This window comes from Mizuhopecten yessoensis, unplaced genomic scaffold (genome assembly GCF_002113885.1).
Source record: "Mizuhopecten yessoensis strain PY_sf001 unplaced genomic scaffold, ASM211388v2 scaffold10933, whole genome shotgun sequence".
NCBI lineage: Eukaryota > Metazoa > Mollusca > Bivalvia > Pectinida > Pectinidae > Mizuhopecten > Mizuhopecten yessoensis.
The window spans coordinates 115,931-130,239 of NW_018408794.1; positions in this window are offsets into that span (position 1 = coordinate 115,931).

The following is a 14,309-nucleotide window of genomic DNA, read 5'->3' on the forward strand; positions in this document are numbered from 1 at the left end:
ACTTGGTACATTTGTTAAACGACTGGGTAATAACATTGAACGGAATACTGGTTAATGTTACTGAACAAAATACTGAGTAATTTCACTGAACGGATTTGTAGATATTCTCAATGAACAGAATACTGGGTCATCTCACTTAACTGTTTAGTTAGTACAATGGTATATCAATGAACAGAACACTTGGTGATATCGCTGAGCGGAATACCGTACTGGGTATTATCCCAGGATTGCCTACTGTACGGAATACTGAGTAATGTGACTGGACTGTAAACCGGATAATGTGGACACTGTAAGGAATACTGGGTAATGTGACTGGACCGTATACCGGATAATGTCGACAGTGTAAGGAATACTGGGTAATGTGACTGGACCGTATATCGGATAATGTCGACAGTGTAAGGAATACTGGGTAATGTGACTGGACCGTATCCCGGATAATGTCGACACTGTAAGGAATACTGGGTAATGTGAATGGATCGTATACCGGATAATGTCGACAGTGTAAGGATTACTGGGTAATGTGACTGTACCGTATACCGGATAATGTCGACAGTGTAAGGAATACTGGGTAATGTGACTGGACCGTATATCGGATTATGTCGACATTGTACGGAATACTGGGTAATGTGAATCGATCGTATACCGGATAATGTGGACAGTGTAAGGATTACTGGGTAATGTGACTGGCCCGTATACCGGATAATGTCGACACTGTAAGGAATACTGGGTAATGTAACCGGACCGTATACCGGATAATGTCGACAGTGTAAGGAATACTGGGTAATGTGACTGGACCGTATACCGGATAATGTCGACACTGTACGGAATACTGGGTAATGTGACTGGACCGTATACCGGAAAAGTCGACAGTGTTAGGAATACTGGGGAATGTGACTGGACCGTATACCGGATAGTGTCGACACTGTAAGGAATACTGGGTAATGTGCCTGGACCGTATATCGGATTATGTCGACACTGTAAGGAATACTGGGTAATGTAACCGGGCCGTATACCGGATAATGTCGACAGTGTAAGGATTACTGGGTAATGTGACTGTACCGTATACCGGATAATGTCGACAGTGTAAGGAATACTGGGTAATGTGACTGGACCCTATACCGGATAATGTCGACACTGTAAGGAATACTGGGTAATGTGACTGGACCGTATATCGGATAATGTCGACACTGTACGATGTACTGGGTAATGTGACTTGACCGTATACCGGATAATGTCGACACTGTAAGGAATACTGGGTAATGTGACTGGACCGTATACCGGATAATGTCGACACTGTAAGGATTACTGGGTAATATGAATGGACCGTATACCGGATCATGTAGACATTGTAAGGAATACTGGGTAATGTGACTGGACCGTATACCGGAAAACTCGACAGTGTTAGGAATACTGGGTAATGAGAGTGGGCCGTATACCGGATAATGTGGACACTGTACGGGATACTGGGTAATGTTACTGGACCGTATACCGGATAGTGTCGACACTGTACGGAATACTGGGTAATGTTACTGGACCGTATACCGGGTAATGTCGACACTGTAAGGATTACTGGGTAATATGAATGGACCGTATACCGGATAGTGTCGACACTGTAAGGAATCCTGGGTAATGTGACTGGACCGGATACCGGATAATGTCGACCCTGTAAGGATTACTGGGTAATATTAATGGACCGTATACCGGATAATGGGGACAGTGTAAGGAATTCTGGGTAATGTGACTGGCCCGTATACCGGATAATGTCGGCACTGTACGGAATACTGGGCAATGTGAATGGACCGGATACTGGATAATGTCGACCCTGTAAGGATTACTGGGTAATTTGAATGGACCGTATACCGGATAAGGTCGACACTGTAAGGAATGCTGGGTAATGTGACTGGACCGTATACTAAGGAATACTGGGTAATGCGACTGGACCGTATACCGGAAAAGTCGACAGTGTTAGGAATACTGGGTAATGAGAGTGGGCCGTATACCGGATAATGTCGACACTGTACGGAATACTGGGTAATTTGACTTGACCGTATACCGGATAATGTCGACAGTGTAAGGAATACTGGGTAATGTGACTGGCCCGTATACCGGATAATGTGGACACTGTAAGGAATACTGGGTAATGTGAATGGACCGTATACCGGATAATGTCGACACTGTACGGAATACTGGGCAGTTTGACTTGACCGTATACCGGATAATGTCGACAGTGTAAGTAATACTGGGTAATGTGACTGGACCGTATACCGTGGACCGTATATCGGATAATGTCGACACTGTACGGAATACTGGGTAATGAGACTGGACCGTATACCGGATAATGTCGACACTGTAAGGATTACTGGGTAATATGAATGGACCGTATACCGGATAATGTAGACACTGTAAGGAATACTTGGTAATGTGACTGGACCGTATACCGGATAATGTGGACAGTGTAAGGAATCCTGGGTAATGTGACTGGACCGTATACCGGATAGTGTCGACACTGTACGGAACACTGGGTAATGTGACTGGACCGTATATCAGCTAATCTTGACACTGTACGGAATACTGGGTAATGTGACTGGACCGTATATCGGATAGTGTCGACACTGTAAGGAATACTGGGTAATGCGACTGGACCGCATACCGGATAATGTCGACACTGTACGGAATACTGGGCAGTTTGACTTGACCGTATACCGGATAATGTCGACAGTGTAAGGGATACTGGGTAATGTGACTGGACCGTATACCGTATAATGTCGACACTGTACGGAATACTGGGTAATGAGACTGGACCGTATACCGGATAATGTCGACACTGTAAGGATTACTGGGTAATATGAATGGACCGTATACCGGATAATGTAGACACTGTAAGGAATACTTGGTAATGTGACTGGACCGTATATCGGATAATGTCGACAGTGTAAGGAATACTGGGGAATGTGACTGGACCGTATACCGGATAATGTGGACAGTGTAAGGAATACTGGGTAATGTGACTGAACCGTATACCGGATAATGTCGACAGTGTAAGGAATACAGGGCAATGTGACTGGACCGTATACCGGATAATGTCGACAGTGTTAGGAATACTGGGTAATGTGACTGGACCGTATATCGGATAGTGTCGACACTGTAAGGAATACTGGGTAATGCGACTGGACCGCATACCGGATAATGTCGACACTGTACGGAATACTGGGTAATGAGACTGGACCGTATACCGGATAATGTCGACACTGTAAGGATGTCGACACTGTAAGGAATACTGGGTAATGTGAATGGACCGTATACTGGATAATGTAGACACTGTAAGGAATACTGGGTAATGTGACTGGATCGTATACCGGATAATGTGGACAGTGTAAGGAATCCTGGGTAATGTGACTGGACCGTATACCGGATAGTGTCGACACTGTACGGAACACTGGGTAATGTGACTGGACCGTATATCAGCTAATCTTGACACTGTACGGAATACTGGGTAATGTGACTGGACCGTATACCGTGGACCGTATATCGGATAATGTCGACACTGTACGGAATACTGGGTGATTTGACTTGACCGTATACCGGATAATGTCGACAGTGGAAGGAATACTGGGTAATGTGACTGGACCGTATACCGGATAATGTCAACACTGTAAGAAAAACTTGGTAATATGACTGTTATATTGCATAACGTCCACACAGACCGGATAATGGGTAATGTCATAGACCGGATACTCGGAATGGTATAGACCGGAAACTGGGTAATGTCACCGACCGGATACTTGGTAATGTTATAAACCGGATACTGGGTAATGTTATTGACCGGATACTGGGTAATGTCATTGACTGGATACTGAGTATTGTCACAAGCCGGGTACTGAGTAATGTCTCAGACTTGATACTTGGTAATGTCACAGACCGGATACTGAGTAATATCACAGACCGGATACTGGGTAATATCACAGACCGTATATCAGGGGTCTGTTCGTTTATGAGTGTAACAATTTCGGGTATAAATCCTGGCGGACCTGCAAATGTTAATGCAGGCCTTGCAAGGCTTTGTCAAGGCTCGCATGAAAACAGCATCAGATTACTAGGTCCGACCTTAATTAATAAACGAACAGCTGTGGTAGAATTGAACAAATATTGGGTGTGAACACATTTATCAGTAAATATTTCGATTTAGTGCTGCTGAAAAAGAAAATTATGGTGATTTTTTGTAATAAATGTGATGCATTTTCTTTCTTGTGGTCAGACGTCTGTTACGGCACGATTTCTCACCCGGACACGATTTCTCACCTGGGTGAGAAATTGTGCAATCCATATGGGCATAGGCGACGCGATTTCTCAACTGACACGATTTCTCACCCCAGCACTATATCTCAATCGGAGTGTTGTCAGCAGTATATATCGATTGTTTATACGGCGCCAAAAAAAACGTGGATCATAGGATCGTGACGTTACAGATGAATTGGACCCGCCTACTTCCGGAGACGTGAGTCATGGGAGAGCTACGTAGTCCTACGAGTAATAGACTGTCACACAGTTAATACGTTGACGTTTGATAATCCTGACGAAATTACAAAATGATGACTTTAGAGAAAGGCCGTGTCATTGCATAGGTGGGGAATCATCGTGAACGGATCATTGGTCTGTGAGATCCGTGTGGTTCCGGTCATTAGATCATCGGGTTCGCATACAATAAAATGGACCTGTCTTTTTTATGAAATATTTTGGAAAACATGCACAAACAAATCAATTAAGTTAAATGATAATTAATATGTCTTTATCTATATTTAGAAACTTGACCTCAACCTTAAGCACTTTTTAAATCCCTATTGCACTTGTACATATCACCTTGTATAACCATGTCAAATTTCAAAAAGGTTAGACTTTCGGATTCCGAAGTAAGGGCCATAAAAGGCCATAAAACTTAACCCGCGTCTTCAATATGTTGCTGTAAGTAGGCCTGAGATTATGCAGCTGGGCTTCAAACTAGGTGAGGGAAGCGGGGATGAAGCTGTCAAGAAAAGAAACCTTTACGATCGAATCGTTATTTGTTTAAAGACAGCACATCTTCGTTATGTATGAAAATGAAATTAAGGAACTGACAAGGTTTCTTTTTACCTGTCCTGAAAATTTCCTTAATTCATTTAGTTTTATATGAAATGGGAATACCAACAGTCTGCTGGAAATACCGTCGATCAGGAATTGAAGAATTCTCACGATTTCATACTCATTACATTTCATCTTGGTTACTGACATCTATCCCCCCTCAATATATATATATATGTATATAAAACGAAGGTCGAAATTGGTTAACAACGATATGTTGATATCGCCATTCGCCTTTTATTAGGAAATGGGAGCTCATATTATAAGAATAAATATATGTTGTCGTCTTAAATATCCGGTCAGCCATTTCTGGATATACATTATCATACACTGATTCTTGGACCAGTAGTACGAATTTGTTAGTATCCTATGTATTATCACAAAACAGCACAGCGTTTGTTGAGAAATGAAATGTATATCTTCCGTATTACTGTCCATTGAATATAAAAAATACCTTTCGATCAATTCTTTTACACATTATTTTGTATGCACGCATATTCTGACATAAGCTATGATTCAACTTCTAGATGCCGGTACTTAACCTCAAGGTCACTAATTTAGATGAATTTTGGTGAAGAGTGGAGAATGATATGACTTAAACGAACACCTGTCTAAATATTAATAAGTTAAGGGGCTTAGGCTGTGAATACTAAATTACTTAACTAGCCTTGTTTTCTCTAGAGAGCTATCGTGTCAATTTTATAGTCTTTAGGTAAAATTCTACATATTTAAAAAAAAAAAAAAATTCAAGGTCTTTTTCGCATCCTTGTTATGCATGAAAATGAAAGATTTTGAATACAGATGTATCACATATTTCTTTCGTTTTTACATCTGTAATGTGTGTAACAGGTCACGTCAATTTATTTCAATATACATAATTTATAACTCAATAGTCATTGTTAATAGTTATATATATTGCAATGTACTAATCACACGTTTCCGTTCATTGTGCAGCATTATACATAAATGTACATGTGTAGGAGTACATAAACGATTGCATAAAACTAATTATCACATGACATGATTGAAGTAATAGTTATCTATGGAGGACTGAAGACTCAGATAGAAAAATAAACAGGACGCAAATAAGATAAGAAAAACAGGAAAACACACTTCAGCAGAATCTAAAATCACATCCCCTAAAAGGAAACACGGAGTGTGTCTGATTGACTGCGTTATTTCAACCGGCACACTTATATACTACATTGAAATGATATAACACCACGCATCTGACCGTTACCAATGACTTCGGATGTTTAAAATATATAGTACTGTATATGTAGTAAATTACATACAAATTAAATGTTATTGTTTGTATTGTTTGGAAATATACAGATATTGACTACATAATAAGTACATCGGACATTATGTGGTAGTTATATTTGATGTAATGATCAAACTTTCCATTGTTATAGTTATATTTGATGTAATGGTCAAACTTTCCATTGTTATAGTTATACTTGATGTAATGGTCAAACTTTCCATCGTTATAGTTATATTTGATGTAATGGTCAAACTTTCCATTGTTATAGTTATATTTGATGTAATGGTCAAACTTTCCATTGTAATAGTTATATTTGGTGTAGTGGTCAAACTTTCCAATGTGATGGCTAAATGTTGGTGTAGTGGTTATACGTTTTAATTTGATGGTTTCGTTTGGTCAAATGTTGACGCTTTCCAACGTGAGTGTTTCATTTGGTGATGTTTTAGCCCAGACTATTAGATTTGTATGTACTTTTACATATAATACTTTTCATCAATTTGCGATTTGTACTGTTCCGACGATACCATGTTATTGAATGTTACGAAGTGTAAAACTTACTAGGAGGTTGAAATGGTCGGAAGGTAATGGATTGGTGCCGCAGATGGTCAGTTTGAGACTCGGACAACGCACGAGATCATACATTATCTTCATTCAAAATTTGTATTTTTATCTTATGTATGACAATGAGCATTTGTGTTGTATTATTTAAGGGTGCCTATTTCCAAATCCCAACTCGTGCATATTTGTTTCAATGAAAATGTATTGATTCCTAACAATGCTTCTAATAAATGTGTCATTGAATTGGGCAGACTTGTTCCACATGGTTACTCTTGATTGAAATGGCAAACGAAAGCAATGAAATTGGCATAGAATTGTTCTATATTTCGCCATCATATCCTGTGGTATTATTACGCTGAAATATATTATTTATATTAGTCTGGTGGTTGCAATATCGGTAATTTCGTAACCATGAAATACTGTTTATATTGTGAAGGACTGACATAAACAATTTTTATCGATGCTATATATTTCAATAATACATTTGGATACATGATAACTTGTGTATAGTACAGGTATGTTGATCGAGTTGTCATAGCAATATCACTCTTTTTATCACTTTCTATTATACGGTTTAATGGTTTCTAAAATAAAATATGCAGTCGAATGGAATGATGTATTACACTTTGTATGAGTGCGATACACTTACATGTAAATAAAGAGAACTTCAATTCAATGACTGGTATTTTTATATTCCTCGGTATTAACATGCCAGGCTCTTCTGATAATGGTTTTCATATGTTAGAGTTATACTGTTCTAGGAATTTCTCGATAGATGTTTTCTTTTGAAGAACAGACTGCAAAGCTTTCTATCTGAGAGGTTTCAGCTGAAATAATGTAACGGATGTCCTGATGACTTCCTTGTTTGATATTTTTGATATATATTCTGATTGAAACATTTTCACTTTGCTTGACATCGTTACTGCCCTACCCACATGACAGGATTAACCGAGGTACACTGGTTTTGTTTAGGTTCACAATAAATATCATTTTTCTGTATGTCACTAAAGTTCCTGTTGCAGTCTGTTAGTATTGGCCTTGAGTTTATATTTTGTCATAGAAGAATGCCGTTTCGGATGGTTTTCGAAGACCAAATTGACATACCATCCTGTCTTTGTCCATCGACTTAAGTCACGATCCCCGATCCTTGGTCTTTTGGTCTATTAGTCTATGAAAACAATATTGTTGCTGGATTACTTGGCATGTAAGAATCAATAATACGTCTGTCCAACGTCTGTTCATACCCACCTGTAGTCCGAATTATTCTGACGTTTTATCGACTGTTTTTTTTTTATATCGGTCTGTCGTCGGTTAATCGACGACAGACCGATATAAAAAAAAGTCGATAAAACGTCAGAATAATTCGGACTAACCCACCTGGAACGCATTCGCGTGTAGCATACAGGCACAAACTCACGCGCGCAAATACAATGTACGTGTGCGCGTCTTCTTAAACCCATTAAAACGCAATATAATTCACCTAAATTGTGAGAGAATTAACACTTCTTAAATAACATTACCTGTTATTTATTTATTATCTATTTATTTTCGAATCAGAACAACTGATTTTGTTTAAACTCCAGTGGAGATATTCGAAACATAGAAAAAGAAAAAAAAATCACCACAATTTACGCGCGACAAAACTTATATATAGAGATAATATGTAATTCATATCTAACACAAGACATAGTCAACAATAATGGCAAGATTCCAATGACAAAGGTAACTTAAGAAACAAAGAACACGAACTTTTTACACAACATGAGCTTACTAAAGCAGAAGTGAAACAAGTTGCTCTGGAAGGGTACATACATTTCATTTTTTATCATAAATCATAACAATCTCTAGTTGTAACAGGGACCGTTACTTAAGGCGCCCATACTAACCCTGTAGTCGCAAATGATGCTGCAAAATGCTGTATTGAGGATGAACTACGTGAAAACAAGAGACAAGTGGAACAAACGATGACACAGATGGTAAAGATGAAAATGGATATTCAGGAGACGGTAGAAGCCACAACAGACTTTAAGAACATGGCAAAAAGATACGATAACGAACAACTGAATGGTGTTGAAAGTGTTAAAAAGACAATGAAACTGGTATCAGACCGCGTGACTAACTACACAAAGTGCTACGAATCAGATCTGAGCGAGACAAGTGAATCAATAAAGACATGCGCAGCATCGGTAGTTGGTATAAAGAAACAAGTTGACAAATTAAGGAAAGACATACAGAGAAAGAGTGAACACAACATGACCAAAAGGAGTGTGGATCTTACCGGGGAGAATAAGACAGAACCAGCCGTAAAAACTTTTAACAGATTCAGTGTGTTGAGTGCATCATCGAACAGTCATGTAAACCAGGTGTATACTTGGAAAACACACAAACCGCGCATTCTTTCACAGACACGTTAGATCCTAAAACCGATCGGAACGCTAGAGGACTCTGTCAAGGAAACGACACGCGACAAAACTCTTGGAGCGACATGTTATATTCGGAGTCTCTGAATGAGAAGCGTTCCGTGAATACTGAGAATCCATCTTATGTATCAGCTGAAACGACAACACAACACCCGTTAAGGTCCATTTCCCAACATCTGTGTGTAATCCGATGGCAAAGCGATTTGTGGGATTCCAGCAGCAACAAAGAAGGAGAATCAAGCGATTCTACGTACATGGAATCAATCGACAAATATCCTCAGAAGCTTCCATGCGAAGCTATCTTGAGGAAGCTAATGTGCGCGTTACTTTGATAAGGTATTTTGAGAAACGATGGAAAAACACGGCATCAGCGCAATTGAACATAGTAGCGGAGAACGCAGATATTATCAGCGATGAGTCGTTCTGGCCCGAAGGAATCCGAATGAGGGAATGGCAGCCACGCGAAATTTTCTTGAGTGAGCACAGATATATCTGAAATTGTTAATGCGATGTGTTGGAACATTTGAGGCATCATGTCAGGGACACCATATCTAATAGACTGCGTTCAGATATATAATATTAATGTTTGTGGGATATCTGAGCACTGGTTACGTGAATTTAATATGTCATTTATGGACACGTTTAAATCTATTGGGTACAGATGTATAGCTAAACCTGTTTTTGAGTTAGACCCTTTTAAATACAAATGTAGCACTAGAGGAGGAGTTGCTCTGCTATATAAAGAATCCTCCTTCAGAGTCCAAGAGATCGAGGTTGACAGCCCGAGAATAGTAGGGGCTGAGATAACAATATCTGATGACTTAATTCTGTATTGCTTTGTTGCATACATGCCTGCTTCTTCGAGAACTATGGAGTTATTCATAGAACACGTTGAACTTCTAGAAGGTCTGTATTCTGTTTACTCCGAAAAGGGGAAGGTGATGTTCATAGGAGACATGAACGTTAAAATTCGAGGTCCTAGGTGTAGTATTATTGAAAATGAAAGATCGAACATTTTTCAAAAGTTTTTAAACCGATGTAATTTATTATCGGTGAACGTACAGAATAAGTGCCTTGGAGCTCATAGTACTTTTTTCCCTCAGACTGGCAAATCAACACTTATTGACCACATAATTATCGAATCAAGTAAGTTTGATTTAGTAGAAAGTGTGTCTATTTTGGTAGAAAATGATTTGAATTTGTCAGAACATGTCCCAGTGATAAGTTCAATACTGATATCAGCCAATGCAACATTTAATTATAAACGTACTGATAAACATACACGGTTTAATTGGAAGAAAGCAGACCCTAATGCTTACAGAGCAGCTCTATATAAGAATTTGTCTCATATCAATGTTACAAAAACTGAGAATAGTGAACAGGAATTGAGTCTGAGCAAGGAATACATAGAAAAATATTATTGTGAAATTGTCTCTGCAATATTTAATGCTACTTTAGAATCTATACCGACTGTAAGGTTCAATCATTACGTTAAACCATATTGGAATGACCAGTTATCTGTTTTTCATTGTAATATGAGATTAAGCAGACAAAAATGGGTCGGTGAAGGCAAACCAAGAGGTGGGAACTCAGAAAGTTTTAAAGGGTACAAATTGATGAGGAAAGAATTCAGGAGAAATCTTAGACAAGCATTTGATAAGTATATGTCTGACCAGTTATCAGAGATTGATCAATCAAACGAAATAGATCAAAAACTGTTTTGGTATCTATTTAGAAACAAATCCACGAAACAGAATTTACACGTGACGGTCAAAGGTTTAGAGACCAAAAAATCATTGTAAACAAATGGGCATCTCACTTCGAAAACATTTTCAAGAACGACTGCAATAATTTATTTGATGAAGATTTCAAACATGACATTTCGAGTAAAGTAAGAGATATAGATGTCCAAATCTGCGAAGATGACAAGTTTTTGAAGGAACCTGTTTCTGTATCTGAAATCGAAAACATATGTAAAAAGTTGAAAACAAATAAGGCGGGAGGTCTAGACAATCTTGTTTATGAACATTTGAAATTTGGAAACTTGTTGCTGTATGTTCACCTATCAAAATTATTTAATGCCGTAATTAAGTGTCAATATATACCAAAAGAGTGGAAAATGGGAACAATAATTACTTTGCACAAAGGAAACGCAAAACCTAAAGATGACCCTAATAGTTATTGGGGAATTACACTGTTACCAGTCATTTTTAAAGTTGTTGAAATGATTTTAGCTTAAAGATTAGATTCAGTTCTTAATTGTAACAACTTTCCGAATAGGCAACAATGAGCATATCAAAAAGGACTATGCAGTTTGTTAACTGCATTTAATCTGCAAGAATGTATACATTATAATTTAGAAAGAGAAGAAGATGCTTATGTAGCCTTTTTAGATAGTAACAGGGCATTTGATACCGTATGGCATGATGGTTTATTGTATAAGCTAAATGAGATCGGTATCACTTCAAAGACATGGCATATTTTGAAATCAATATACACAGATATAAGAAGTAGTGTTGTATTTAATGGTTTAAATTAAAGATGGATCCGTATGGAAAGGGGGATTTTACAGGGGAGTGCGTTGTCTGCCAAAATGTATCTTGTATTCATAAACAGCTTATTAGACAATATTGAAAAATGTGGGAAGGGTGCACTTATTGCCGATTTAAGAATTAATATACCAACACAAGCAGATGACATATGTCTGGTCAGTACACAACGTAAGAGCTTACAATACATGCTTGAGATGTGCGAAGCGTACAGCAGAAAGTGGCGTTTCACATTTTCTGCAGTTAAAAGTAAAATAGTGTATTTCTCTAGAAAAAAGAAGCGAAATCTTAGTACGAAATTATATCTATATGGGCATCTTCTTCCAGAAGTTGAGGATATAACACATGTTGGTGTGATGTTGAACTATAATTTTAATAGTATGGAACGTACAGTACGTGCATGTAATAAGCTTAAGAGTGGTGTCATGAGTTTAATTAAAAGTGGTGCTCATCCATGTGCATTAAATCCTTTAACGATTAGTAAAATACTTAAATCAAAAGTATATGCTTCAGCCCTATATGGTTGTGAATTATGGTGTCTTCCAAAAACCGAAATTTTAGTGTTAGAAAGAGCACAACGTTTTNTATTATTGTTTGGAAGATTATGTAACTTGGAGAAAAATTGTATATCTTATCTTGTGTTTTTTACTCGTCTTTTTATGGCAGTTATAGGGACCAATGTGTATAAGAATGGTTTTTTGAATGAGGTAATTAGAGTTCTAAAGAAATATGATTTATACAAATTAGTACAAGAATGTTTATCAAATGGATTATTTCCAGTGAAAAGTACATGGAAAGCGAAAGTGAAGCATAATGTACAGTTATATGAAGAAAAAGCATGGAAGGAGAGAATGAGTGGTGACCGCGATTTCTGCAGATTTATAATTGTTCATGATAATTTGGCTCCTCATATATTGTGGAAATTGTTAATGAAATTTCCTCAAAACAGAGAAGCCATACGTAGTATAATGAAATTAATTGTATCTCTAAGACATTCAGAAAAAATGAAATATGTCATAAATGTGGACAAATGTATAACGATATATATACCCACATAGTTTTAAATGTGATTGTACAGAAGACTTACGAGATCAGTTATGGTGTCAAGTCATTAATGCATGTGAACTTATGTTTAGCGTATATTTACACTCTCATTCTGACTATGAATTGTTTCACCTACTGATTGGTGGTAATATAACGTATGAACTGAATACTTAGAGTTAACAGAATTTCGTATGGCATCAGTCAATCATATTTCAAAAATGCTTAATGCATACTTCAAATGAATATTCAATACTTTTGTGTATATCATTCTTAACATAATTAATTATGTATTCTTTTGTAAACTGTACTCAAATTGATTAACCTATTCCTAGTATGTTAACTTATTACGTTGTGCACTAAGTTTACCTTACCATCTATTTGATTTTGCATTTATTATCTAATTTATCATTGTAACTACATTATTCTGTTTATAAAATCTTCTTAAAGGAGGAAATAAAGAGAATAATAATAATAACAAATCTGCATACAGAATCTGAACAAAATCGGTCAATATCTAATTGTCAACCAATCTGGACCCGACCTAACACGGTCATATTTTTTTATTATAAAATGAAAAGAAAAATAACGAAAGCCTCTGAAGTGTTTTTAGTGTCATTACTGATTTTAATACAAAATTTAAGGAATATAGGACACTGCATAATTGAGACTTTTCCAAAGTTAGGCTGCAACAGACATTTTGCGGTAGATGTTGACTTTGTGTTTGCCATCTTCAAGAACACCATCAAAATATTAATTTTACCAACCTATATTACAGTTCATAAAACAGAACAGATTTCAATTTTCTTTTGGTGAGGTGTAGACCTAAACCTTATCACAACAAAAACACCCATTAAAATTCAAATGAATATTTTGTTCGTTTTTCGTAGGAGCATAAAACTGAACTTCTCAAAAAGTCAGATTTTTTCCTAAAAGCATGTTTTCAAACTAATAACATATTGGAGGATCATTTTTGATACAACCAAAACTAAGGATCATATACTACAGTATACATGTAAAAATATCTTGCTATGGTCAGTTATCAGATATTAACAGACAAATCAACAGCCGGAAGCCATCTCAAGTAATGATTATTTTCCAGACAAAAGTGTGTTCATCTTAGAATAAATGTATCTTATAACTTTTGAATACCAAATATATTTTGATTATAGAAGGACTAGGTCATGAACTACCAGTGACAAATGTATCAATCCAAAATATGTGGTTGACATATTCAAAGAAGGGATCAACTGACCATATGGTCTATACATCACAATTCATGGCTATGTGTATAGTCTAATCATTATGACTGACGTAATCCTAGATGGTTATGATATGTACCGTAAAGACCGTGGGGGGGGG